The sequence below is a fragment of the Chiloscyllium plagiosum genome, unplaced genomic scaffold, assembly GCF_037043375.1.
Source record: "Chiloscyllium plagiosum isolate Xiang-an unplaced genomic scaffold, Cpla_swu_hap1 HiC_scaffold_31, whole genome shotgun sequence".
Taxonomy (NCBI): Eukaryota; Metazoa; Chordata; class Chondrichthyes; order Orectolobiformes; family Hemiscylliidae; genus Chiloscyllium; species Chiloscyllium plagiosum.
In genome coordinates, this window is record NW_028270169.1 from 32,193,625 (window position 1) to 32,221,400 (window position 27,776).

The window sequence follows — 27,776 nt, forward strand, 5'->3', positions numbered from 1 at the left end:
CTCAACCTTGCTAATAGAAAGAGCTACTATTCGCTGCATGTACAAGTTGCACATGCTAATGTGAAAAAATATTTCTAACAATAGTTCTATTTATCAAAACATTTACAACAAAAGGAAATATGTAACACATTCCCGGCTGAACTGAACACAATATAAGTATCAAGAACTGCCTCCATTCTCAGAAAGAAAGAAGTCCTTTATCATTTTGACGAGTGCATTTAATTCAAGTGGCAATTCAAATAAAGAATGGGATTGTATTTCCAAGTAAACGTATTTCTGAGGAGAGGTAATTGACCTGAAACATTAGGCCAGATTTTAAATGTGGTCTCTGGATTACAACATCTGGATGGGCCTGGGATCCTGACCCTGCTCCTTAAATGCCCCACTCTTCGGGTATTATTCGTAAGTACAAATGCCCTTATTAAGGAGGAGGGAAGCTCAGCACTAAACTAGTGGAACTGAGTGCCTTCAGGAGGTGGGTTTCAGGCATCCTTGGAAAAGGCAGGTGGCAGCCATTTTGGTGTCTGCCACCACCTTGCCAAGGGGACCGAGCAGTTTTCAAATGGCCAGCAGGTTAACTGTATTGCATTGAGGGCATCCGGTTAAGACAATGCACATATTCTAGTGAGGATCACCAAGAAATTCAACAGTTCTCAAAATTAAATGGAATTTCTTTCATTGGCCCTGCACTGGCTCCAGTTGCTCTATCATCAGCCTGGATGAGTTTACCGTAATCCACATTGGAAACTGTAAGACCAACTTCCCCAGTCTGTTCACAGGAAATGAGACCCATGTGTCATTTAGAAGCAAATGAATCTCGCCTGTGGGCATTTGAAAATTGAGACATTAACTTTATTTTACTTTTCACAAATGGTGCCTGACATACTGAGCATTTTCTGTTTCATATTTTACAGCAAATAATTTAATCATAGACACATCACAGTTGACTTGAGTCTGACATTAACCAAAGAACATCCGCAGTAAATCCCAAAGTTAAACAACACAGAGTGACTAATTCACCACAAACCGGCAGGCTAACAACTCCTCCCCCACCCCCCACCACCTCTCACTCCACAACTGAAAACAGGCAAAAGCTTGGTTAGAATGAAGGGGAAAGGATGTCCCTTTTCTGCTCCCATCATCTATCAAATGGACCTTGTTTAATATCTGCCCTGATGTCATTGAATCAAGGCTTCAGCCATGGATCATAGATAGCTTCCCAGCAGCAGGGGGTTGAGGCCTGGATGGATAGATGTTTAATTCTGACTTTAGATTGTCCTTTGGAAAGTGTAGATCAGGAGTGCGTCATTTTGAAGGGAGTAAAATTGAAAAGGAGGGAGCCAAGAAGTCTTCTGTCAACAAGTAAATATTGAAAGGATGGTAAGAGGGGAATCTTCCGCTCTCCCTGATAGTAAACCTAATGGTGGGAAGGGCATTAATTATCCCTGAGCCCTGTTGCTTTCACACTAAGTTCACCAGAAGGCTTTCCTAGTTGAGGCATTGAAGTTGGCAGATAATGACTTCATGAGGGCTTCATTCCACCATTAAACGTATTAACAGAGCTGCAGGAGGACCTGTTGTCATGCAGTGTGCAAGGCGACTAAGATCACGTGACCAGCTTGTCGCAAGGGAGGGATCTGAAGTTAGGGATCCCACAATTAAAGGCATGAAGTAGCGTGTTTTGAGAAGATTTGTAGCTCAGGTTGAGGTTCTGGATGTAGGTTTGCTCGCTGAGCAGGAAGGTTCATTTCCAGACGTTTCGTAACCATACTAAGTAACATCTTCAGTGGGCCTCTGGGCAAAGCACTGCTGATAATTCCTGCTTCCTATTTATATGTTTGGGTTCCTATGTTAATGTCATTTCCTGTGGTGATGTTATTTCCAGTTCTTTTTCTCCGGGGTGGTAGATGGGGTCTAACTCAATGTGTTTGCTGATAGACAAACAGTGACACACATGAAATCCATCAACAAATACATCGAATTAGACCCCATCTACCATCTCTTGAGAAAAAGAATAGGAAATGGCATCACCAACCCAAAGAAACCCAAACTTATAAATAGAAAGCAGGAGTTTGGTGTAGATTTACTCACTGAGCTGGGAAGTTCATTTCCGGACGTTTCGTCACCCTACTAGGTAACATCTTCAGTGGGCCTCTGGCAAAGCACTGTACATGATTTCTGCTTTCTATTTACACTCTATATGTTTGGGTTTCTTTGGGTTGGTGATGTCATTTCCTGTCCTGTTCTTTTTCTCAAGGAGTGGTAGATGGAGTCTAACTCGATGTGTTTGTTGATAGAGTTCCAGTTGGAATGCGATGCTTCTAGAAATTCTCGTGCATGTGTCTGTTTGATTTGTTCTAAGATGGCAGTGTTGCCCCAGTCGAAGTGGTGTCCTTCCTTATATGTATGTAAGGATACTAGTGACAGAGGGTCATAAAGTTTTGTGGCTAGTTGGTGTTCATGTAGCCTGGTGGCTAGTTTTCTGCCTGTTTGTCCAATGTAGTGTTTGTTACAGCCCTTGCATGGTATTTTGTAAATGACATTCATTTTTCTTGTTGTCTATATAGGGTCTTTCAAGTTCATTAGCTGCTGTTTTAGTGTGTTGGTAGGTTTATGGGCTACCATGATGCCAAGGGATCTAAGTAGTCTGGTAGTCATTTCCAAGATGTCTTTGATGTAGGGGAGAGTGGCTAGGGTTTCTGGACGTGCTTTGTCTGCTTGTTTGGGTTTGTTGCTGAGAAATCGGTGGACTGTGCTCATTGGGTGCCCATTCTTTTTGAATACAGGTGATTTTCCTCTGCTCTGCATAATTCCTCTGTGAATTATCAGCAGTGCTTCGCCCAGAGGCCTACTGAAGATGTAACCTAGTACGGTGATGAAATGTCTGGAAAAGGCATGCAGTGTCTGATCTAGAGACTCTACATCAGGAAAGAGAGGTCCTAGAATGCTTGCCCTTACTGCTGATCGTCCTGTGACTCACTCATCACCCTATAACGCCCACTTGTGAAATCCGCCCACTTCCCCACAATAGATTGCTGCACAGTAGCTTTGATTACTCAATGACCACAGGATCCCAAAGTGGGTGTCTTTCCTATAGCAGCCATAGCCACCCTCATAGTGCTCCTGAGCACAACAGCTGTCCTGGACCACTGAAGTGTTCCCCGACTGGGAGGGAACACACCTGTCTGTTGAATGTTGTGCTGTGTCCATTCATCCGATGCTGTAGCCTTTGCTCAGTCTCACCAATGTACCATGCCCTGAGGCATCACCCCCACACTAACACACGCACCTCTCACAGACTTATACTCTTTTACACTCACACTCACTCACATACACATACACACACTCTCTCACAAACACTCAAACCCTCCGCTCCCCACACTACACTTACCCACATATAAGTTAGTGAGGTGAATTTGTACTTGCAGAATTACATTTTATTTTGCTCAAAAACTGCATGAATCCATGTAAGATTCTGTAAAATCATTTTTTAGATTAGAATCAGTCTGAACATTGGAGCACAGACAGCCTCACATAGAGCACCTTACACCTTCAATGCATTATCTGGGCCAGCATGGCACCTATTGTTAAAGTTCACTTGAGAATGTAACTTTAAGAAAGTTCTGGGATTTACATATGAAAGAACTGAAACCAACATGGTCATTCTAAAAGATGAGAGACTTTACAAACAACCCAGGTCTTTTTCAATATATAATTTCAGTTACATCACACTGTAAACTTTTGCTATAAACTCTGTGTCTTATGATCTTATACTCCACAACCCCCTGACAAAGGAACAGTGCTCTGAAAGCAAGTGCTTCCAAATAAACCTGTTGGATTATAATCTGGTGTTGTGTGATTTTTAACTTGGTAGTCATGACTTCCCCAACCAGGGGACCTGATTCCAGTACTGGGAAATCCATTTCCCTAGAAAGAGCATCGTACGTTGAAAGATGTACGAAGCCGATCTGTGATAAACACAATTGCACATGTCGTCCCCACAAGGTTGAAACGAAGAAAGGAAACAACCAGTGACTGCAAAACTTTGATAATCCAGGAACAGGAAGTAAATAAATTCTTGAAACAAATAAAGCACTTTTCATTGGTTTTGCACAATTTAAGAAAGACATACCTAGTTGAGCAGAAGAAACTAGTAACTGTGGCAGGGCTCAGCGCAAAGCTAAACAGTGCAGGTAAATTTCCAATACTGAAAGGAAGATCTAAAACCTCAAGTAATAAAAAACGTCAATTAGCAGTGGAGCCTAATTTACACTACCTGAGAGGTTTAGTCAAACAGAGGGACCAAAAGCAAACTCCAAACTGGGCACTTTGTAGAAGAATTTTGAGGTAAAGCATTTCTTTGGAATTTAAAAAGTAAATCTGAAGCTGAATAAGTCAACACATTACTTTAGTCACAAGAACAGTAGCAGATGATGTAAAGGCAAGGTGTTAATAAGTTGGCAAATAATTTTTTTAAAAGTCTGAGAAGCTTTAACAACATTTCACTCACTGAGCAACAATAAGATGTTGGAAACTGTAAAGTTCAGTGGAGGGTTCAAGAGACAACATGAACCAGGAGATGATTTTATTCATGACCTTTACATTTGAAGGATGCAGATAAGGAGACCTAAAACCAAAAAATAAAAGTATGTATTATTTTAGGTGGAACTCATAAATCTCTATCAGATATTCTGCAACCCAAGGAGGGCCTCACTTTAGAATATATGCAGGTATTGAGACAAACACAGGTCCATAAGCAGGACAGAGTGATCCTGAGAGTTGAAGGAAACTGTTGGTTCAGAAAACCTCAGGTAAGCATACATTTCCTTAAGCACATGACGGTAGTTGTGTCAAAAGGGAAGCTACACTGGGAGGGAAAATGCAAGATGGCCATTGAACCCTATTAGCATTGAGTCGCTATAAAGTACTAAAGGACGAACAGTGTCCTAAAAAAAAGCGCACTACTTTCACAGCACAAAATGGACATGCTGAGAAGATATCAGAATAAACCTTGATTTTCAAAGATTCAAAAAGAAAAGCCTCCACACATTAAGCTATCAATTAAGTTGAAGAAGTTCCACCAGAAGAAAAATCAGCAAGTTTCCTTATTGAGATCTTTCACCCTAATCACACATCATTCCAGAATGCAAAGAAACGTTTCAACAGACATGTCACCAGCTTTAAAATAGACACTGAAGCAAGTGTAACAGATTTATCTGACAATGAACCATAGTTATCACCTGCATTGTGTGTAACCAATAGAAACCCAGTTACTTAGCCCAAGAGCAATGCAATAAAAGAGAAATCTCAGACAGCACTCCAGTACAAAGGAAAGCAGATATTGGAAACACTCTGCTGGATGAAGGATTGTAATCACAATTACTTAGCATAGGGCAGATAACCCTTTGTAAGCAATTTATTCCATTTGTTAAGTAGGAGCAGTTTAGGTATATTTGTTAGACAAAAAAAACAACCTTGACAATTGAGGATGTTTCACTGAAATCAGAGAATCACTAGACTGTTCGTGTGGAATGTTTTGGTTTCATTAAACTAATGAAGGCAGCATCCTGCCCTTTAACCAAAGTTTTATGGAACTCTTCCCTGGGTCTTCCTCCACCTCCTCTTCAGCTCCATGTTTAGGACTGCAATCTACGAGGGGGTGCCAAGTGATTAGAGCTGCCTTCCTACCTTAAGCACCGTTGATATATCCACCTTCTAGGGAAATGCTGTGTCGATCCATTGTCTGAATCCTTTTGGACCATGACCATGAGACAACAATTCATGATATCAGGATAACCATTGTTCTCTTGCCCACCTCTACTTGAAACTTAGTTTTCCTTCTTTCTCAGACTAAAACATCCTATTCTTCCAAACACTGAATTGATAATAAGGTGGTGTGGGCACAATAGCCTTTAATATCAGTTCTACGGAGCATCCTGAACTCAATGATTCTTGTGAACTTTGCTTTTGTAATTTTACTGAAGACTTAGGCCTACGGTATCACAGTGAAATGTGATTGTTCGCTTCACAGGAAGTACTAAGTATTTGAACTCAAAGTTTTCTATTTTAAGGCGAACTCAATTTCCAACAGATACATGATCTACATAATTAGGAATTTTCTTCTTTAAGTAGAAAAGCTTGTATTGACTTTAATCTTATCAGGAACATTTAACAGCAATGATCCAAAAGTAATTTCAGAAAAGATTCCTAAATTATTCACTGATCTAAGAAGACTTATGACTGAATAAAGCATTGCTGTCCAAAAAGATGCTCAACACAAATGTATTTTCATGCCATGGGAAACACCACCTACTTATGAAACATAACCAACTTCAGGTAAGAGATATGACCAGATAGAAGTCATTTCTCCTGTCACTTAGCCTATAGCACACTGTTCTGGAATGGTTCCAGTTCTTAAGTGTAACAGTGTTCTTTGTATTTATTTAGGCTTTCCAACTTAATGATACTCAAGTAAGAGATATTCATCCAATATCCTTGTTGGTCAAAAGCTTGACAACATTGTCCAAAAGTACCACCTTCATGTAGTTGGATATGAACAGCTGCTTTTGGCAAGCTAGTTGGATGAGAAGTCAAAATCAGCCAAGGGTTCTGTCTTGACTTTACTGCTGAGAGAACATCACTGAAAATAGATTAAGTAAGATTTGGATATGACTCAGACATATCAAGTCAAATGATTCCTCAAGCTGCACTTAACAACAAAGCTTAGAGACAAATTGGGAGCACATGTGCAAGGTAATGTAATTCAAACTGGAGATTTGAACATAGGTGTTGCCTAAAGATCATGAAACAGGGATTCTTTATTTTTTTCTTCTTTTTTACAAGGTGCACGAATCTTTATTCAGTTTACCAGGAAGAAAAGAAACACCCGAGTGGCTGGTGACAAGCAGTTCCCTTCATATCAAAACCAGGGATTCTTTATTCTGCTGGCATCAGGTAATTACAAACATGAAGGGAAGTTAAGGTTAAATATGGAAGAAACCTTAATTATCTGTAGCTAACATCTGGTTGAGGAAATCCTCTGATTGCCTGATCTTTCTCCCCAAGGCCTCCTTCCCCCAAAGACCATGTTTTCTCCAAAGAGTGTCCATTCACTTTCTTTCTGGGTGCCCTCCCTCAACATCGCCACCTGCTGCTGGAAGTTCCATTACATATCTCCCTGCTTGAGACTAAACGTAGACAACCACAAAAAGGCACAGTTGCTAGCCAGTTCTGTAATTAGCAGGTTCAATGTTTCGTTCCACACTAGTGGTAGCGCTTTATTTTTGCATTACTGATCTGGGCAAATGATATCTAGCACATGCTCAAGAGGATCCTCCAAGCCTCTTATCTATGCTGATACCCTACCCTTTTCTCCAACAGTGACAGGGCATTTCCCAAGGACATATCAAATGGGAGTTCTGCTTCATCTGGCAAAATGATGGCTACAAGGCCTGATACCAACTAGATGGAGACAGTTCATATGATTTTTCAGAAAACGTGGTGATGCAAGTGGATAAAAGAACATGCAAATTCCCTGCTACTCAAGCAGTTCTCGGATCCAATACAGGTTGATTGACCTTGGGTGCATGGATCAAGGTCAAATGCTCCTGGTATTGTAATGGTGTTATTTACAGGAGTCACCGTACATGTTTTCCAAGGATGCCCAGACATTTTTAATATGCCCACCCCCAATACCACTGATATTTTCAATGTCCTTACTTCACCTGGAATATTGATCAGGTCACAAACATCCGGAAACCCCAGACTATGAAAGGTATGATGGAGGGCAGGTAGACAGAGCTCAATATAGCCTTGATAGTCTGAAGCAGAGACCTGGATGAGAGAAGAGACATTAAACAGCTCAGAACCCTCAACAAGTTGTTCACAGTAAAACAGGGGAGTAATGGGATTGGTCGCCAAATTTCATGCTCACTATTGGACAGGTTGGTATCACTCTACATAAAACTGAGCCTCTCTCTAAAGGAATCTCTCAACTCCACAACCACCCTCTTACACCCCCGCACCCCCGCCCCCCAACCCACCAAAAACATGTCCCCAACTGCTCTCGCTGCGATACCAAATTAGTTTAATGTCTACTGAGAAGGGAAGGCTGTTACCCTGAATGGGTCTCTGTGCCCAATGGCTGGGGTGGCCATGGTTGTTGAGGGCAGTCTTGTACGAAATATCCAGATTGACACAATTCTAATGCCCCTCTAAAGCATCCTTTCGGCAGGGTTGGTTGTGAGGCTTACTGTGGAAATAGGACAGCAGAGACTGGAGCTGTGCATTGAGTTCCATTCACAATTCTTCCCATACAGAAGCAGCAAAGTCTGGCAATATTAAGGCTTGAGCCAAAGGATGCTCACCCCCACCGTCTTTGGGGCAATTAGGAATGGGCAATGAATGCTGGCCTAACCAGCCCTGCACACATCTCCTGAACAAAACAAAAAGTGTAAAGATCCTGTTACTTCTTGTGTAGCATTCTGATTTGGAAACAGGCCCTTCGGCCCATCAAGTCCACACCGACCCTCTGAAGAGTAACCCACCCAAAACCATTCCTTTATTTCTCTATATTTCCCCTGACTAATGCACCTAACACCATGGGCAATTTAACATGGCCAATCCATGCACATCCTTGGATTTTGGGAGGAAACTGGAGCCAACTGACACAGACACAGGGAGAACGTGCAAACTACACACAGACAGTTGCCCAAGTCTGGGATCGAATCGGGGTCCCTAGCACTGTGAGGCTGCAGTGTTAACCACTGAACCATTGTGCCACCCTAAATTGCTTGTAAAAAAATTTTATGTTGCTGCTTATGAGAAAGATGATAAAATAGTCTGCATCACTTGTGTGCTCCTAAATTGCATTCATGGCATAAATCATAGCAACAGAAGCTTTTCAGCTTTTAGAAACTCTTAAATATTAGCCCAGAACATTTCAGTGAGTACAAAGGAGATTGTTTCTTAGACTCTTAGGAGTTCCCAAGGATAAGTATGAGCTGTTATATCAATTAAAAATTCTCTCTTAGGCTTGCCACACATAGAATTCAGTCCTACTTTGATCATTTGAATGGGTTTGCCTTGCATGACCCAATTGCTAAATTGTTCAAGATGTAAGACTAATATTATGAAACCTATCTTGACTGTTAGATGACCTCTCTGGTTAAAGTCACTGGTTTAAAAGTATCCCTCACTGAATTAAATCAAGTTGCTCTGCCTCTGCCCTGGGTCCTGAATTGTTAGCATGTGGGTTTGTTTTAAATAAAAGTCATCTTTTAATTTAATTAGCATTGGTTAATTTTCATAAAATATATCAACTGGTTTGTTGCTCAGAATTTTAAATCCTGTGTCTATTAAAAAGCTATTTGTTACTTGTTGTGTTTGATGAAGTTTACAATTTGCAGCACTGTCATAACAGACTCATTAAATATATACTGAGGAGCACAACAGCCCCCCTCCCCTCCCACTACCCTTTCCGATAGTGCAATAGATTAAAAAAAAACACTTATTGGCCCTGACACTGAAACATTTGCTTGCTTGATTTCCACATTGCCAACTATGTGTGAACTCCCAAGGTCAGTGTATTTATATAAGCATTGGCTGTTACTATCTCAGACAGAGCCCGTTGACAGAAGCAAGCCAAGCACATGGAAAATGCACTTTGTGGCTGTGATTTAAAGGGTATTTCCTGTTACACCCTGTCTTAAACAAGCACAATTGAATGCTTGAAGGGTGCCTCAAAAGTGCAATGCAAGTGCAGGATAATTATTGTCCAGGAAAGTGGATTGAGTTTTTATAAATGTTGTGTTGGAAGTGCTTCTGCACAGAACATGAAACCAAGCGCTGTTGCCCTTTTCAGGTTTCTGGGGATGATAGCTGGAGCTGGTGTTGTGGCATGGTGGGTGGTGATTGGGGGGGAGCAGTGCGGGGGCAGGTGGAAGTGAAAGAGTGGAGGTACGAAGGAGTGCCTGTACGGCTCGTAAACACTACACATCACAATCAATCAATTAATCAATTAGTATGGCACAAATATATCAGTCTTAATTCTGCACTTCACTTCTGGAATAAATCTGCAACACACATGTTCCTGATTTAGAGGCAAAACCGCTATTCATCAGACTGACCCAAAATGTCACCAAGTTTGACCTAAGAAGGCCAATGTTACTGTCTTCAAGAGAAAAGACAAAAATGAAGTTCCTTATTCATGTCAATGAGCTGCTAACATGGTTCTGGGATTGCAATGTTTTAAATAAGTGATGTGTGAGAATGCAATTCTTTTGCTCGCAACTAGACACCAGCAGCTAAGCACTGCACACACCTCTAGTAATTCGCTTGTGATTCAAAGACAGCTAAGAAATCTCCAGTTTGTGAGAGCAGGCAGTTTTATTCTTAATGGCTCATGCTCAGTCACCTTGTTTTATATAAGCACATTCGTTGTAGGTAGAGATAAGATTGAGAAAACTGTTGAGAGTTGAATTATAAAAGAAACTGCATCAATAAGTTACCCCAGACTACAAATCCTACCATCCTTGTTGGAAAAGCGTGGTGCTGGAAAAGCACAGCAGGTCAGGTAGCATCAAAGCAGCAGGAGAATCGAAGTTTTGCGCATAAGCCCTTCATCAGGAATGTTGTTGGGGATGGGGGGCTAGCTGGGTAGGGGGATTGGGTTGAGAAATAATTAGGAAGGTGGAGGTTGGGGGTGAGGTAGCTGGGAAGATGCAGGTGGGGTGGTGATGATGATAGGTCGATGGGGAGTGTGGAGTTGATAGGTGGGAAGGAAGATGGACAGGCAAGACAGTTCGAGAGTGTGATGTTGAGTTGGAAGGTTGGATCTGGGACGAAGTTGGAGGAGGGGAGATAAAGAAACTGGTGAAGTCGACATTGGTACACCATGCGATTGGAGAGTCCCAAGGTGCAAAATGAGGTGTTCTTCCTCCGGGCGTCAGGCGGCTTCAATTTGGCAGTGGAAGAGGCCCAGATCTTGCACGTCCTTGGCAAATGGAAGGGGGAGTTGGAGTGGTCAGCTACAGGACGGTGATGTTGTTTGGTGCATTTGTCCCAGAGATGTTCCCTGAAACGTTCCTTGAGTTGGCATCCTGTCTCCTCAGTGTAGAGGAGACTAATTGAGAGCAACGGACACAGTGGATTAGGTGTTTGGATGTGCAGGAAAATCTCTGCGAGATGTGGAAGGATCCTTCACGGCCTTGGATGGAGGTGAGGGGGGGAGGTGTGGGCGCCTCTTGCAAAGGAAAGATGCCGGGAAGGGAGGGTGGGTTGGTGGGGGTGGGGGTGTGGACCTAACGAGGGAGTCACGGAGAGAATGGTCTCTATGGAATGCTGATCGGGGTGAGGAGGGAAATATGTTTCTGGTGGTGGGGTCTGATTGTAGGTGGCAGAAATGGTAGAGGATAATGCACTGTCTACCTTTTGCCTTCCCAGCTACCTCACCCCAACCACACCCCTACCCTCCTAACTATCTCTCAGCCCCCTTCACCACCAACCGCCGCCCCACCCCCAACCCACAACATTCCTGATGAAGGCTTATGCCCGAAACATCGATTCTCCTGCTGCTCAGATGCTGCCTGACCTGCTGTGCATTACCAGCACCACACTTTTCGACCCTGATCTCCAGCATCTGCAGACCTCACTTTCTCCAAATCCTACTATTGGACATTGTGACCCTGTTTGGCAAACATTGTAAGAATCAGTCCATAGTCAGTGGACTCTGTATGTTTATACACAGCGGACTTGTTAACTTACAAGAATAGGGCCAACTTCATATTGTCACACTCAGATTAATAAAACAGGAAGTCATCTCTACTCCAGGAACATAGGACTATAGCTGGAAATGACCAAGATTGAATTCTTGAAACCTATATGCTTCTTATAATTGATTCTAAATGTAGTCTGTTGTTAGCCCATCAATACAGAAGGTTTTAAGGAGGGTCACTGGACCCAAAATGTTAACTCTGCTTTCTCTACACAGATGCTGTTAGACCTGCTGAATTTCTCCAGCAATTTCTAATTTCTGGCATCTGCAATTCTTTGTTTTTTGTTTTGTTGACTGCAGAAAGACTTTTTGTCAGCATCTCATCAGATTTCCGTTCGCATGCACACAATCCCTCGGTCACTCTTGCTGCATTTTTCCCTATCCATTGTTCTGAAAGTGTTAGCAGGATGTTACCTGCTGTGAGGGACTTCAGTTGTGAGGAGATTCTGGACAAAATAAGGAAGGATTCATTTGGAAAGGAGAATGTTAAGAGGTGAGCTGATAGTGTAGGAAGTTGAGAATAACCTCTCAGAGGTTTGTAAAATCATGAGAGGTGTAGACAAGGTGAATAGCAAAGGTATTTTTCCTCGGGTTGAGGATTTCAAGACTAAGGGCTATATCTTTAAAATGAGAGGCGAAAGATTTTAAAAAGACATGACTTATTTGCATCGTTAGTGGTTTGAATGTGGAATGAATTTATAGAGACAGTGATGGATGCAGGTACAGTTACAATGTTTAAAAGACATTTGTATAAGTATGTGAATAAAAAAATGCTTGGAGGGAGATGGACCAAGCGCAGGCAGATGGGATTAGTTTAGTTTGGGATTATGATCAGCATGGACTGGTTGGACCATAAGGTCTGTTTATGTCCTGTATGACTTTATGATTGTAAATCAATGGAACAGATACTCAAAGATAAGGAATTCTTAGAAGTATGGACAACTAGTGAAGACATGGCTATGTCAGTTTCTTCAAAGAGCTATTGCAGACATGACAGGTCAAATGGCCTTCTGTGGTGTTCTGTGATTTTAATGCTTTTGTATTGAACTCAGAATGAAAAGTCTGCATGCTTTACTGCACTGAGAGACTTTGACACGTGAAAACAAATCATTGCAATAATCATTCTCACCTTTGAGCATCTAGATTCAAACTAGCTCTTTTTGCCAAGTAAGTATTCAGATGGGGAAGGCCCTTCATTCATGTTGGTCAATTAGACAGTCTCAGCCATGAAGAAGCAGGAATGCAAACTCAGCAACTGGACTTGATATTTCTGACTCAATAAGGATTATTGGTAAGCATTTCTCCCTTATGGATGCTGTTCAATAATTCTTCCTTAAAATTTATAGGAAGATAAGCAATCATTCAAGTTAACCAGAGAGCATAGATTTAAGGTGAGCGGAGAAAGATTTAAAAGAGACCTAAGGGGCAACTTTTTCACGCAAAGGGTGATGCATGTATGAATGAGCTGTTAGAGGAATTGATGGAGGCTGGCACAATAATAACATTTAAAAGGCATCTGGATGGGTATATGAACAGGAAGGGTACAGAGGGATATGGGCCAAATGCTGGCAAATGGAACGAGATTAATTTAGGATATCTGGTCAGCATGAGCAAGTTGGACAGAAGGGTCTGTTTCCATGCTGTACATCTCTATGACTCTATGACTGTATCTTCTTCCCTGAACTGGCTCTTTCTGTCTAAATCCAGACATATAGAGTGGCTATTCATGAGAGTCCAATTCTGTTTATTTTTAAATATTTTTACATCAATTTTAAAATGTTCCCTTTTATGCTGGAGAACTGATACAAAGATAAGTTTATTTTGTCTATATAAAAAAAACTGGGCTGTAATTCCAATGTAATTGAGCCCTTTTTAATGTTGGGTAAAATGAAAATTACCAGTTGTCAGTAGCTTAGCATATTGCTATGCTGCATTGGAAAAGAAATGATATGTTCTGTTTATACCAAGACAAAGAGGAAACTGCACCATATGTGCACCTTTTGAGATCAAACAATTGCAAACAATTCTAATTAATGACAATGTTCCTTTGTTATTTTTTAAAAACGTTTTTAAAAGATTAAACAATGCATTGATGATGTCATCCCAGTGTCACAGTGAGGCCAAAAATGTGAAGCTTCAGCATCAAACAAACCCAGCGTCCAACAATGTCAAAAGTGCACCAGCTTACTTCAAATTCTCCTTCCTCAAATGTTTGCATATACTTCAAGAATTTTGTTCGTTTTCATCAGAATACATTTTTATGAAGAGCTTTGGGACATCCTATTACATGAAAGGCACCGTATAAATGCAAGTTCTTACTACAAAGTATTCAGAGCACAGAAGTAGGCCATCAGCCCCACATGTCAGCCAGTGCATATGTTTCAAATGAACCTCCTTCAATCCTTCTTCATCTAACGCCATCGACATACCGATCTTGGCCTTTCTCCCTCATATTTATCTAGCATCCCAGAAATGTATTGTTGCATACAGAGATATAACTGCCAATTAACACCTATACACTATAAAATATTATTTAATAATAGAATATAATCTGGGCCCTCTGATTCATGATCCTGTTATGAGTGGCAATAGTTTCTCCTTATCTACTCTGTTCTGACTCCTCAAGATTTTGAAAATTTCCACCAGGTCTCCTCAAAGCATTCTAATCTCCAAAGGGGAATAATCTCATCTCTCAAAATAACCAAAGCTTATTATTCCCAGAGCCAATTTTGTAAGGTTCTTCTGCAATCTCTCCAATGCGTTCTCACCCTTCCTAAAGTATGGCACCTACACTGTTTGTGTGTCCTTCTGTACTCCAGCTGAGGTCTACTGATTGATTGATTTATTGTCACATGTACCGAAGTACAGTGAAAAGCTTTGTGCAAAGCAAAGGATCATAGTAAGCAATGACGTACAGAGCAAAAGGATTTAGACAGAGGCATACAGGCTACATGGCACAGGGTGTGCACTACGCAAGATCAATGTCAGCAAGATCAACATTATTTGAGACTAAAGAGTCCATTCGTCAGTTTAATCTGCAACGTGCCTAAGTGACTACTGCCCAGTGGCTCTGACCTCAATAATCATGAAGTGCTTCGAGAGGCTGGTCATGGTCCACATCAACTCCTGTCTCCCATCCTGCCTCGATCCTCTACAATTTACCTGCCGAAGTAACAGTCTACAAAGGATGCCATATCCCTAGCCCTGCACCCATCTCTGGAACATCTGGACAACAAGAACCCCTACGTTAGACTTCTGCTTATTGACTACAGCTCCACCTTCAACACCATTATCCCCTATGAGGGTGACATAGAACTCAAGCTCCTGGCACTGTGGGGCAGCAGTGCTAAACACCATGCCACCCCTAAACCTTTGGGGTTAACCATTCCTTAATAGCAAGTTCTTGTACAATACCATCCACATCCACCCTGACTGCGAAATCTACTCCCAGAATGCAAACAAGTGACAACTCAGTACTCTCTGGCTGGACATTTCTTCCTCTTGCTTATCCTCAGGGATGATCTTCCATGATATCTTGTATGCTCACGGCAACTGTGAAATCCACTGTCAGAATGCAAATGAGTGATGACTCAGCACCCTCCGGTTAGATGTAGAGTAAAGAGTTCACACATAACACACTGGCATTGGCAGGGGAGGAGGATGGGGTTGGGATGTTGATGGCGAGAGAGATATATGGTTAAACAGCAATGGTGCATACAGCTGAGGCTTTCATTAAGATCCAGACGTTGTTCATGTCAAGCTTTGGAAATTACTCTCATTGGGTAGCATGAGTAGGAACTGTGTTTGATACAGAGAAGGGTCTGAGGATGATGACACATCAAAAATGAGAAGGGGTTATAGTGATAAAGCAAAAATTCTCATATAAAATGTGTCTTGTAGCCAACAATAAGATATCATCTACATCTTCTTAGGTCGGTTGGTGCTCCTATGCTTACCCCAGTGCTGCCCATTGGGGCCTTCTTCTGTCATTGCTTTCATTAGGAAACCTTCTGAACATTAGCACCCAGGCATCACCTTGCAGGAGTGAACTATAATTCATCACAGTACCTGAAATATCCCTTCAACCAGCCAGTACTCAGTGATTACACTGATGAATGAATGGAAACTGCAGTTAGGTGCCCATTTTAACATATTGGGAAAATGTAGAGTTGCTGTAAGCCATCACTGAAGTGGAAAGCCTTGTATTCAAAAGACAAATCGAGAGACTTTTTATTCTGGGTCAAAGAGTGCTGGCATGATTAACTACAGTATTAAAAAGACTTTGTGGCAGTTCCTGGGATAGTAAACATAATGGGGTGCTGCCAGAGGCAGATAAATTAAGTGAAGTCATTATAGTCCTACTCTCTCACCACAGAGAGGGAGAGAGAGATAGAGAGAGAGAGAGACAGCTGGTGGTGAGTTTAACCTGAGAGACACACTGGCAAGGGCAAGTATGAGAAGGTTGCACCTTCAAACCAACTCAAGACTGTGCACGAATGGAACCCACACATTTGACATCACTCTGCATCACAAGACAGCAATTGAAGTTTGCTGCAAATCAGCTCCATGATGAGAGTATATGATTTATTCCTGAATAAAGATATCCAAATGAGACAGAGAGGCAAAATGGTCGCTTGGGTGCAATCTAAGACCATTAGATCTTGGAGAATTTGCAGCTCTATACAATCACAGCGGATAATCTTGTTGCCGTTGTTAATCCATGGGGAAGGAGATAAGATTGTTAACTCTGGGATGAAAACTTTTGCAATTTGCTTGCTGAATCAATTCAAAATCATCTGTCTGTTGTTAAAGATACTCTCAGAGATAACCAAGAGTTATTCTTGTAGCATTGGCATTATGGGCTATTAGCTGTGCAGTGGCTGTGGTGAAGGTAGGTTGGCATAGATCCACTTAGGTAGATAAGCAGGAGGCTGGAAGAATACAGCAAGCCATGCAGCATCAGGAGGTAGAGAAGTTGACGTTTTGGGTGTAATGCTTCTTCAGGACCCGAAACGTGAGCTTCTCTACCTCCTGATGCTGCCTGGCTTATTGTGTTATTCCAGCCTCCTGCCTGTCTAATTTGGATTCCAGCATCTGCAGGTTTTTTTTGTTTCTAACCATAGATCAACTTATGTTAATGTTAAAGCCCAACACCTTTAAGTTAAGTTTCACAATAAATTCTTAGTTTTGATCAGGATGCTGGATCTGTTTAAAATGAACAATCAGACCTTTCACAGCATATATTTGCCTGATCTCAAGATGCTCACTTAGAGTCATAGAGATGTACAGCATAGAAACAGACCCTTCGGTCCAACTCGTCCAAACTGACAAGATATCCTAATCTAATCTAATTCTATTTTCCAGCACTTCACCCATATCCCTCCAAACCCTTCCTATTCATATACCCATCCAGATGCCTCTTAAATGTTGTAATTGTACCAGACTCCACCACTTCCTCTGGCAGCTTATTCCATACGTGTACCACCCTCTGCGTGAAAAAGTTGTTCCTTAGGTCTCTTTTATATCTTTCCCCTCTCACCCTAAACCTATGCCCTCTAGTTCTGGACTCTCCCATTCCAGGGAAAAGACTGTCTGTTTACTCTATCCATGCCCCTCATGATTTTATAAACCTCTATAAGGTCACCCCTCAAGCCTCCGACACTCCAGGGAAAACAGCCTATTAGCTGCTTCCTACAGCTCAAATCCTCCAACTCTGGCAACATCCTTGTTAATCTTTTCTGAACGCTTTCAAGTTTTACAACATTCTTCCAATAGGAAGGAGACCAGAATTGCACGCAATATTCCAAAAGCAGCCGAACCAATGTCCTGTACAGCCACAACATGACCTTTCAACTCCTATACTCAATACTATGATCAATAAAGGAAAGCATACCAAATACCTTCCTCACTATCCTATCTAGCTGCGACTCTACTTTCAAGGAGCTATGAACCTGCATTCCAAGGTCTCTTTGTTCAGCAAAACTCCCAAGGACTTTACCATTAAGTGTATAAGTCCTGCTAAGATTTGCTTTTCCAAAATGCAGCACCTCACATTTATCTGAATTAAACTCCATCTGCCATTCCTCAGTTCATTGACTTCTATGTCCATGGTACAAAAGATATATGCCTACTAATTTTATAATGCAGAACATCCTCAGAGATTGCACACACATAAGCATTATCTGCGTATTGCAGCTCGATGACACTGTTCAGGGTGACTTTGGTTTTGGCTTGTAGATGGCAGAAGTTGAATAATTTCCTTCATCTCAGAGGACATTCTTCAGACACATTTACGGAGGTATATGAGAGCATATGTCTAACCCTGAACATGAGCAAGATGAGGGTCCTCCACCAACCTGGCCTGGCATTGTGGAGCAAACCCTTGATCATCAAGGTTCATGTTGAGGCCTTAGAAAATGTTGACCACTTCCTATATCTCGGGAGTGTCCTGTTGGCCAAAGCAGCTAATGGTGAAGCGATCTAGCAGTGCCTCCAGTATGCTAGTGCATCCTCAGCCACCTGAGAAAACAAGTGTTCAAGGACTACAACATCAGATCGAAACCAAGATCATGGTTTACAGAGCTGTGGTGGTTTGCACCCTCCTGTGTGGCTCTGGCATGTGGGCTGTCTACAGCAGACACCTTAAGGTGCTGGAGCAGCACCACCTACGCCACCTGCACAAGATCCTGTAAATCCACTGGGAAGAAAGACGTACCAACACCAATGTCCTTGACCAGGCCAACACACACACAGCATCGAGTCACCAACCATCCTTGATTGGCTGTGATGGGTTGGGCATATTATCCGTATGACTGACACGAGACTCCCCAAGCAGGTGCTCTACTCTCAGCTCCGAAATGGCAGGCAAGCCCCAGGTGGAAAGAGGAAACACTTTATGGGCGGCACGGTGGCACAGTGGTTAGCACGGCTGCCTCACAGCGCCCGAGACCCGGGTTCAGTTCCTGCCTCAGGCGACTGACTGTGTGGAGTTTGCATGTTCTCCCCGTGTCTGCGTGGGTTTCCTCCGGGTGCTCCGGTTTCCTCCCACAGTCCAAAGATGTGCAGGTCAGGTGAATTGGCCATGCTAAATTGCCCCGTAGTGTTAGGTAAGGGGTAAATGTAAGGGTATGGGTGGGTTGCGCTTCGGCGGGGCGGTGTGGACTTGTTGGGCCGAAGGGCCTGTTTCCACACTGTAAGTAATCTAATAAACTTCAGTGATACCCTCAAGGCCTCACTGGCAAAGTGCAGCATTCCCAGATACCTGGGAATCACTGGACCAAGACCGTCCGAAGAGAAGGAGGAGCATCCGGAAGGTGTTGAGCACCTTGAGACCGGCCATCGGGAAAAGGCGGAAGCCAGGTGCAAACAGCATAAGGAGTGTGGTGCTACACCAACGCCCCATCTACCCCTTCCTGTGACCACCACCTGCCCCAAATGTAACAGAACCTGCAGTAACTGCATTGGTCTGTACAGCCACCTACCGACTCACCCTGAGAATGGAAGAGAGTTATCATCATCTGTGAGGGACCACCGATGATGATGAATGTAGATCAATGACCTGCTGAAAGCTATATGTATAAACTAAAGTATATCTGAAGAATGCTTAAATTACTAAAGCAGTGCTCTTAATAAATATAGATATAATTATTATAACATGCCATGCATAGCATATGGAACTGACACACATCACTAGAAAATAACCAATACGGTTTTATCTTTAAACAGACCTGGTGCCTCGTCACAGTGGTGGTGATTTGCTGCTTTAAAGAAATCTCTTTAGCATTCAGTATTTTATAAAGTACAGTCTATTTACAAATTGCATAAGTGTATTTTGTTGTGATAGCCTGACTGCATTAAATAATTGTGGACACTTAAATCATATTGGAACACATGTATCATCTTGAGCAGAAACTGAATAGAAACACTGAAAATAGCAATGGAAGTAGGCTATTTAGCCCTTCAATCCTACTGCACCATTCAATATGATTATCGCTGATCATTCAACTCAGAACCCTGTTCCCACCTTTGCTCCAATCCCTTTGATCCTTTTAGTCCCACAGAATGCACATTCATCTCCTTGAAAACATTCAATGTTTTGGCCTCAATCACTCTCAGCGGCACAGAGTTCCACAAGCTCACTACTCTCTGGGTGAAGAAACTTTTCCTAATCTCAGTCTTAAATGAAACAAATAATATGGCTAACAGAGCAGGTCGGAAGCTAGGAATCTGTTTTCACCATCTACAAGTCAGAAGTGATTGGAATACTGCCCAGTATTGGAGCTCCAACAACGCTGAACAGCCCTTGACACCATCCAGGACAAGGCAGCCCACTTGATGGATATTGGTGTTCAGTCACATGCATATAGGAGTGGCTCTGTTTCATACTCTGCTGTGCTGGTGGGTGAGTTCAAATCTCCCCATTATCATGCAATCCTCTATTTCTGAAATCTCTTCCAGCCATTTAACTGAAATAACTGAAGTCAATGATGATTGGTGGAAAAGCTCTCCATTGGAGGAGGAAGACCTTTCACAAAGGAAGATAGCTTGTGGATGATGGAAGTCAACCATCTTAGTCCATGGACATCAGGATAGAGCCTTAGGTCCAGTGTCCATATCCAGCAAGACCTGGGCAACATTCAGAACTGGGCTGGTAAGTAGCAAGTAACATTGGCACGAAACAAATCCCAGACAATCGCCATCTCCAGTTACAATCACTGATTCCTTCACTTTCAACGTTCTGCGAGTTACCAGACACTGAATTGTTCCAGCCATATAAATATGGTAGCCACAAAAAGCAGGGGTGGCATGGTGGCTCAGTGGTTAGCACTGCTGCCTCACAACACCAGGATCCCAAGTTCGATGCCAGCCTTGGCTGACTGTGTGGAGTTTGCACATTCTCTCCATGTCTGCATGGGTTTCCTCCCACAGTCCGAAGATGTGCAGGTCAGGTGAATTGGCCATGCTAAATTGCCCATAGTGTTAGGTGCTTTAGTCAGAGGGAAATGGGTCTGGGTGAGTTACTCTACGGACGGTCGGTGTGGACTGGTTGGGCCAAAGGGCCTGTTTCCACACTGTAAGAAATCTAATCTAACCAAATATAATCTAATCTAATTCTTAGATAAGTAACTCTCCTGACTCCCCCAACACAAAAAAAGCCTGTCCATTACTTACAAGGCATAAGTCAGGAATATGGTGGAGTATTCCTTGTTTGCCTGTGAGTGCAGCTCCAATATCACTCAAAGAGCTTGACACCATCCAGGTCAATGCAGCCAACTTGACTGACACCTTCCACATTCACTCCCTTCACCAGCAATACACAGTGGCTACAGTGTGGACCATCCACATGGTGCACTGCACAAGCTTCTCAAGACTCCTACAATAGCACCTTCCAAACTCTTAATGTCTGCCACCTAGAAGGACAGAGCAGCAAATACAAGCAAATTTCCCCTCCAAGCCACACACTGTCCTGACTTGGAAATATTTCCCTATTCCTTCAATGTCGTTGGGCCAAATTTCTACAGCTCCCTCCCTAACAGTATCGTAAGTGTCTCTACATCCCAAAGACTGCAGCAGTTCAAAAGACAGTTCACTACCACCTTCTGAACAGCAATCACAGATGGGCAATAAATGTTGACCTAGCCAGAGACATCCACATCCATGTACATGTAAAAAAATTGAAGTAGAAGAGTCATATCAGACTTGAAACATTAACTCTGTTTCTCTCTTCCTAAATGCTGCCAGACCTACTGAATTTCTTCAGCATTTTCTGTGTTTATAATGTATAAAAGAAACTGCACTCTGCTAATTGTGACTTATTATGATTTCTTTTACTCCATTATTGATATGCATGCCGTAATGGAATTCTGTCCACAAACTTCTCGTTTTCTCTTTTGGTATGCCATTAAAACCTGTCTTTTTTACCAAGGGTTTGGTTCTGCACCTATCTCAGTATCTCCAGATGCAGCCCAGAGTCAAAGTTTGTTTGAGAATGCTTCCGTGATGAGCCTTTAGAGGTTTTTATTTCATAGAGGCGCTATATCAGTGCAAATTGTGGCAGTCATATATTTTGGGTACTGCCTTATCAGTCTGCTCTGTTGCCTCAGTACCTCTTCTGCTAAGACATAAAAACACATTGAGACATTAAATTGAGAAGGCCAGTCTGTTATAAGGAAGTTGGGTACAAAATGCTCATAGGAAATTGACAAAATAGCTGTCAAAAGTTCAAAAAAAGACAAGTAACTATGAAATAAGATTTTAACGACACTTACTCAGTTTGAAACAAGGCCTGTTCAATTCTATTTTGGTCTTTCCATGTTGCCTCGCAGCCTCATACTCATATCACAATCACATGATAATGAATCAGTGCAAGTGAAACAAAACTGAAGGAGGATGGACTGTCAGACAGCATTAGATGCGCCAGACTAAAAATGGACAGGCACTTTCATTCACCGTTGGAAAGGATAGCAGAGGACGGAATGTTAAACTGGCAAAGAGCCTACATTGCACATCTCTGTCCCATTTCTGCTGCCATTTGCCAGATGAGCACTACAAAATCTGGGCTCTGCGGCCTCAAAGTTACTAATGCCAGAATCAAACTAGGTCGCTGAGTTCCACTCCAGATCTTTGAAAAGTACCTACCAGTAACTAGCGGTCTATAATTGGAATTTAGGTCCCAAAATAATGTGCAAACTTAATAAGCCTCTTCGTTTAAAACAGGATTTTTTTTTTGCAAAATTCTGAGTTCAGCACAACCTGATTCTCAAATGGCTGGTTGGGTGACTCAGGTCAGTGCTCAACTCTGCCAGCAGGGGGAGGAAGCTGAACAACATAGACCCAAACTGCGGGAATTATAGCCTTCAGTTTCTTCACAGTACAACACAAATTATTTGCAATGTGTACCCTACTGATGTGGTTAACCATAGCATTGCAGACAAATAATTCCTCTCAGCTTATACACAATCCAAGCCCCATACCAAAGTCAAGTTCAACCCAAACAAGAACTTTTTTGTGCTAAGCTCTAGAAAATTAAAGAGTAACACTGATGTCATGGCATCAACTAATTACAGTCGGTTTCAATTATCCAAGAATGATTTATTCAGTCACTGAAATTTGCTGCTAACTATTAAAGGTGTTTTAGCATCACTCAACACTGCCAGTTATAAAACCTTATTAAAGCTGAACTGGTGACCCATATTTTCTTTGCTCATAGGGACTAAGAAAGTTTCTAAATATTTATCCTTGTGGCATGTTGTAAGGCAGCTATGTTTTCACAGCAAAGGTCATTACAAAAAAAGAATGACTACTTGAAGGTAGCCAATTGCAGCTGGCAGCCCCAGGGGAAATGGCACCTTTGCGAAAGAAAATGAACATTTCAAGAAAAAAATGTACTGAAACCAAAAGATCAGTGACAGTCCCTGGATTCTGAGCCTAGTAACAGCTTGAATTTGTGGAAATGTTGAGGAATGACCTAAACAATTATTTCCTTTTCACAAATCATTGAGTAGAAAGGAAAAGATCGAAGATACAGGACCGGACTAAATGTACTGAGAAAGGATCTGGGGGTAAAGGAGAAATAGGAACTAGGTAGCTCAAACTTTGGGTCTGAATGACCAATCTAGTGTTGATGAAGTCGTATAAAAGAACTAGGGACTGAATTCAACCAGAAATCGGCTGAGTCAAGTTTCATGGAGGGTTTCTCTCTGCAAATCCCAATGAGTTTTCTCATGCTATCATCTAAAGCTTGCCTTGTTAACTATGCATCCCCTCTCTATGGTGCCTCATTCATCAAATCTCCCATGTACTCATGACAACTGGGACCTCCCAGGATTCATGGGGATGCTGCCCTGTTTGAAGCCCAGCATTGAACCCTTTACTAGACAGGGGAGGGTAACCACAAATCCATGCCTCTCAAAGCACCCAGGTTGCATAGCCACCATGTCTTTGCACATACATTAGCACACTCTCACATGTATCACCGTTTAGGACCCAAGCCAATTAGTTTACCCAAAAGTAGCATCATCCCATTTTATAACCCAGTCCCTATCACAGAGCCTCTTATTGTGCCTCAATGTGGGACATAGTACATAGAGGGATGTTTGCAAATGGTTCCAAACATTCACTTTTATTCAGGAACAGCAGAATTGAACAAGAAACAGAAACTGTGTTTGCTTTTCAGAGCAGAAGTGGACTGCTTGCCTTTCGGACAATAGCAGATTTGCAATCAGTGAATGTTCACTGCCCCCTGCTCACATCTCCTGGATCTGGGTATTAATTTAATCCTGTCTGGCTTTTTTCACCCGATGCTGCAGTGCTCCCGCGTTTCCAGGAACATCTGCTCCTGTTCCATCTTTCTGCACCTTCATTAGGTTGCAGCAACAGCGATGATAACACCTGCTATGCTTGTCCATCAGTCATGCTTACAATAAACCTGTGTGGGAAATGTAAGGTACTGAACAAGTACTTAGTAATGCAAGCAGTCTGCATTCACATCATGCACACTAGACCAGTTAGCATATAGTAGGGCATAGAGGGCCATGGAATGATTCTACATGCAAGTTTGACCTAGAGACTTTATATCAATGAATGCAGCTCCAGTTTTATCACAAAAGCACAGTGGGAGATTGTAAGTGCTGCGTGAGCAATGAGATCTTGTCCTCCCAGACCCACATCATCCATAAAAATCATCATTGCATACAAGAACTTGTTGACAAAGATTTACAGTTCAAGGTGAGAGGGAATCAGTTTAAATACTAATGCATTGGAAAGTGCAGCCTTCAGATCCTGGATTGTCTTTGGCCTTAAAAGTGGCTCGAAGGTCACCTTTGCTTCACAGAGATGACTATGTTCAATCTGCAATGATCAGTGACATGGTGAAGATTGCTTGTGACCAGCATTTGCACCCTACACAGTGAGACACTGCATATATTTCACACGCACAATGCCTTATGACAGATGGCTTCAGCCTGCACTATGAAGGTGCCTGATTAATGCAATTGCTCCTTAAATGGCCTCACATCCTTTACATGTAGAGCCCATGTTCAGGCAAAAAAAAGATTTCTGGCACTGCCCACTCCAGGTGTGGTCTCAGCCATTTCCCATTTGCTGTGTGTATTTTCCAGTCCAGTGAGTATGGCAGGAAACACAGGTCGCTGTTCGCATAGTGAGTCACAGCCTCAGCTTGGTAATCGAGGGCCTCCCCTGAACCTCCATGTCTCTGGATTCTGGGCACTCCCACACCTCCCATCAGTACTGAACTTCCACACCTTCTGACAAACCACCTGGAAGTACATCTCCAGCTATCATCATTACCTGCAGAGGCCTAGCACTACATCCCAGTCTTGCCCACCATCGCGCTGCACAGTGGCCCTGTTGAAGTCATGGTGATGGTGACCGCCAATAGCACGTCATGGCACAGTAACATGTCCTACGATGCACTATCACCTACCCCTTTCATGTGTCGAACTCCTGACCCCCAATATTCTTGTTCCCTCTGCCTTCCAGCTTGCTGTCTGCAAAACCCAGCATTGATTTCACCTTCTTCCTTAACATAACAATGTCCCCTGACAACCCTCTCTTGACTTTGATTCAGATGACCCCAGGACTGACCATTCCCCAACCTTCTTGACAATCTCACATGGACAGCCCTGACTGATGAGTAAGTAGATGCCTGACTGATTTGTTTGCAGCTTCCAGATTGAAGTACTGCTAGTCCCTGGACTGTTTACACTGGTCATGCAGGACTGACCTTGGCCCACTGCAGTGATATGGACCCTTTGACCATGACTGTCCCAATTGGAATCCTGATCAACCAAGCCCACAGACTGCAACCTAACGATGTCCATCATTTACTGTACCAAACTGTGCAGAACTGAGTCAGAGATCGTTTTTGATTATGAGGTAAGATTGACACATATCAGATTCCAGGTTCAACGAACAAGGAATACTGGCACTAACACCCATGGAGAGTGCCCTGAAAGAGTTCTGGAGACACAAGCAGCAAGCTGAAGTTACTAGGCAGCCACTCAGACTTTCACGTTGGGAACTGTCACTGTCTCATTTCTATCTGGTGGGTGGGAGAATGGAAAGCTGCATAGAAATGAGGGAAGGTTAACAAATAATGAGATGTTAATTGATGGAAATAGGCTTCTTGCCACTCACTAGCAAGAAACTCACCTCATTATCAACACTTGGTGAGGAAATGGGACATTTTTACTCTGGACGTTGAGAAGTTCCTTGGTGATGAGCTCACATGATTTTCCTAACTTTTCCAACATGCAGAATGTTGTTCACGACCTAGGAAGATTCCACCCTAGGCTCATTCCAACCCAGTGAGAATTCAGGGAAAAAGGATAACATGAAGAATACTATTTGGTAGATTATTTTATATAGCGAAGCACTAACACTCGCTTACAGTGAAATGCTGAGTTCTAATGAAAAAAAAAGTACCTTGAAGATGAACAGAATCAGCAGAAATTCAATTTTTTAATGTTAGAAAGTTTCTTTACAAATGTGTACACCTGTTTTCCTTTAACTCCTAATCACAAATGCATGGCAAAATGATGGGTTACTAGCCTCAAATCAGCCAAGGAACTACTTTAAATTTTCAGAAAGTGCAATGCTGTCCCCACTTGGTGAAATGTAATATTGTCGTCAGATGAATAAATCAACAATGGCTTGATCTCGAGTTTCAATCTATAAAACCTTGACTTAACCTCTACAAAATGTTCTTTATAACTTAGGTCATTTATTTTATCACTAGAATGATTACAAAATGATTATAATATAAATACTGCAATACAGTAATTCCTGTTATTCTGAAATACCTTTACTCCAGTCATGAGCCATAGATTATGCTTGTAATGTATGCAAGGGTAAGCATCAAGTAAAATACCTTAGCAACATCTAACAAAGTATAAATGTTATTCTACATTTAATTTTATTATTTTTAATTGTCTGTTTTCTCCCTTTTGCTCTTAAATATATTCTTACATTGGAGCTTCCAGTTGTGCTCTGGCACATTATTCAAGACACTACTTTGCAGGATTTGGCAGTGGATTTTGACAAGCTATTCAACAATGGAAGACAATATTATTCTAAACCAAACATGCCCTTCCTCACCTAGCATTTGTTTACACAGACTTCCCAGTCAGTTAGTGGATGGCAAATGCCTGTAGAAATCATGGCTGGTCCATGGTTATGTTGTACAAGCCTGTGTAAATCTGGAAATACAGTCACTGGAGCAGTTAGGAGTTCATTCAGTCCAGTGTAAATGAATAAAACTCATTATACTGTAATGTCTTTACTGATTACTCATTGGAAAAAGCTTCAAAGTTAAAAACTTTTGTCATTTTTTGCAAGTTTTATTGCCAAGCCCACTTTTGTAAATCTAGGTAAATTATAAAGAGGTGGTAAGGTCACTGGACTAGTAACCTGGAACCCCAGAATAATGCTTTAGGGACATATGTTCAAATCGCAGCATGGCAGATGGTGAAATTCTGAAATAAAAGGCTATCCTCATGGTAACCATATAACCACAGCTATAAAAACCTACGTATATCACTAATGTCTTTACGGAAGGAAATTTGCCATCCTTATCTGGTCTGGTCTACATGTGACTCAGCAATATGATTTATGCTTAACTGTCCTCTGGGCAGTTTTTAGTGGACAATACACACTGGCCTAGCCATCAATGCCCACATCCCATGAATATCCTTACCAACAAGTGGGATTCTGTAATATGATGACTGATCTGGCCCACTTCATTTGGCGTTATTTGTTACATCAGTGCAAGTTTTGATTTAATTTATGTTAATTTTTTGCAAACTTGAGATCACTCAGCCAGCTCTTTTCTGCCTGGATGTGATGACGATAACATCTAAACAATGCCCTTTCTCCTTTTCCCTCCCTTCTTTCCTGAGAGATATAATTTAGCTGTAACACAAACCACAACTGCACAACAAGTAAAAAAAATTGACCGCATACCCCAACATGAATAGAAACGGAA

General features: G+C 42.1%; 1 long non-coding RNA gene across 3 annotated transcripts in view; it reads right to left on the reverse strand.

The window, feature by feature from the left end:
* Nucleotides 1-22,154, reverse strand: part of LOC122564071 (uncharacterized) — a 62,540-nt gene extending 40,386 nt beyond the window's left edge. The window contains exons 1-3 of one of the 3 annotated variants that reach the window (XR_006315807.2): nt 22,042-22,121; nt 7,725-7,833; nt 4,511-4,627 (exon numbers count right to left, since the gene is read on the reverse strand). This is a non-coding gene — a long non-coding RNA (uncharacterized LOC122564071). Of the gene's footprint in view, nt 1-4,510; nt 4,628-7,724; nt 7,834-22,041 lie in introns of all 3 variants that reach the window. The other 2 variants (XR_015752349.1, XR_015752350.1) reach the window with 2 other exon arrangements.
* Nucleotides 22,155-27,776: the final 5,622 nt, after the last annotated feature.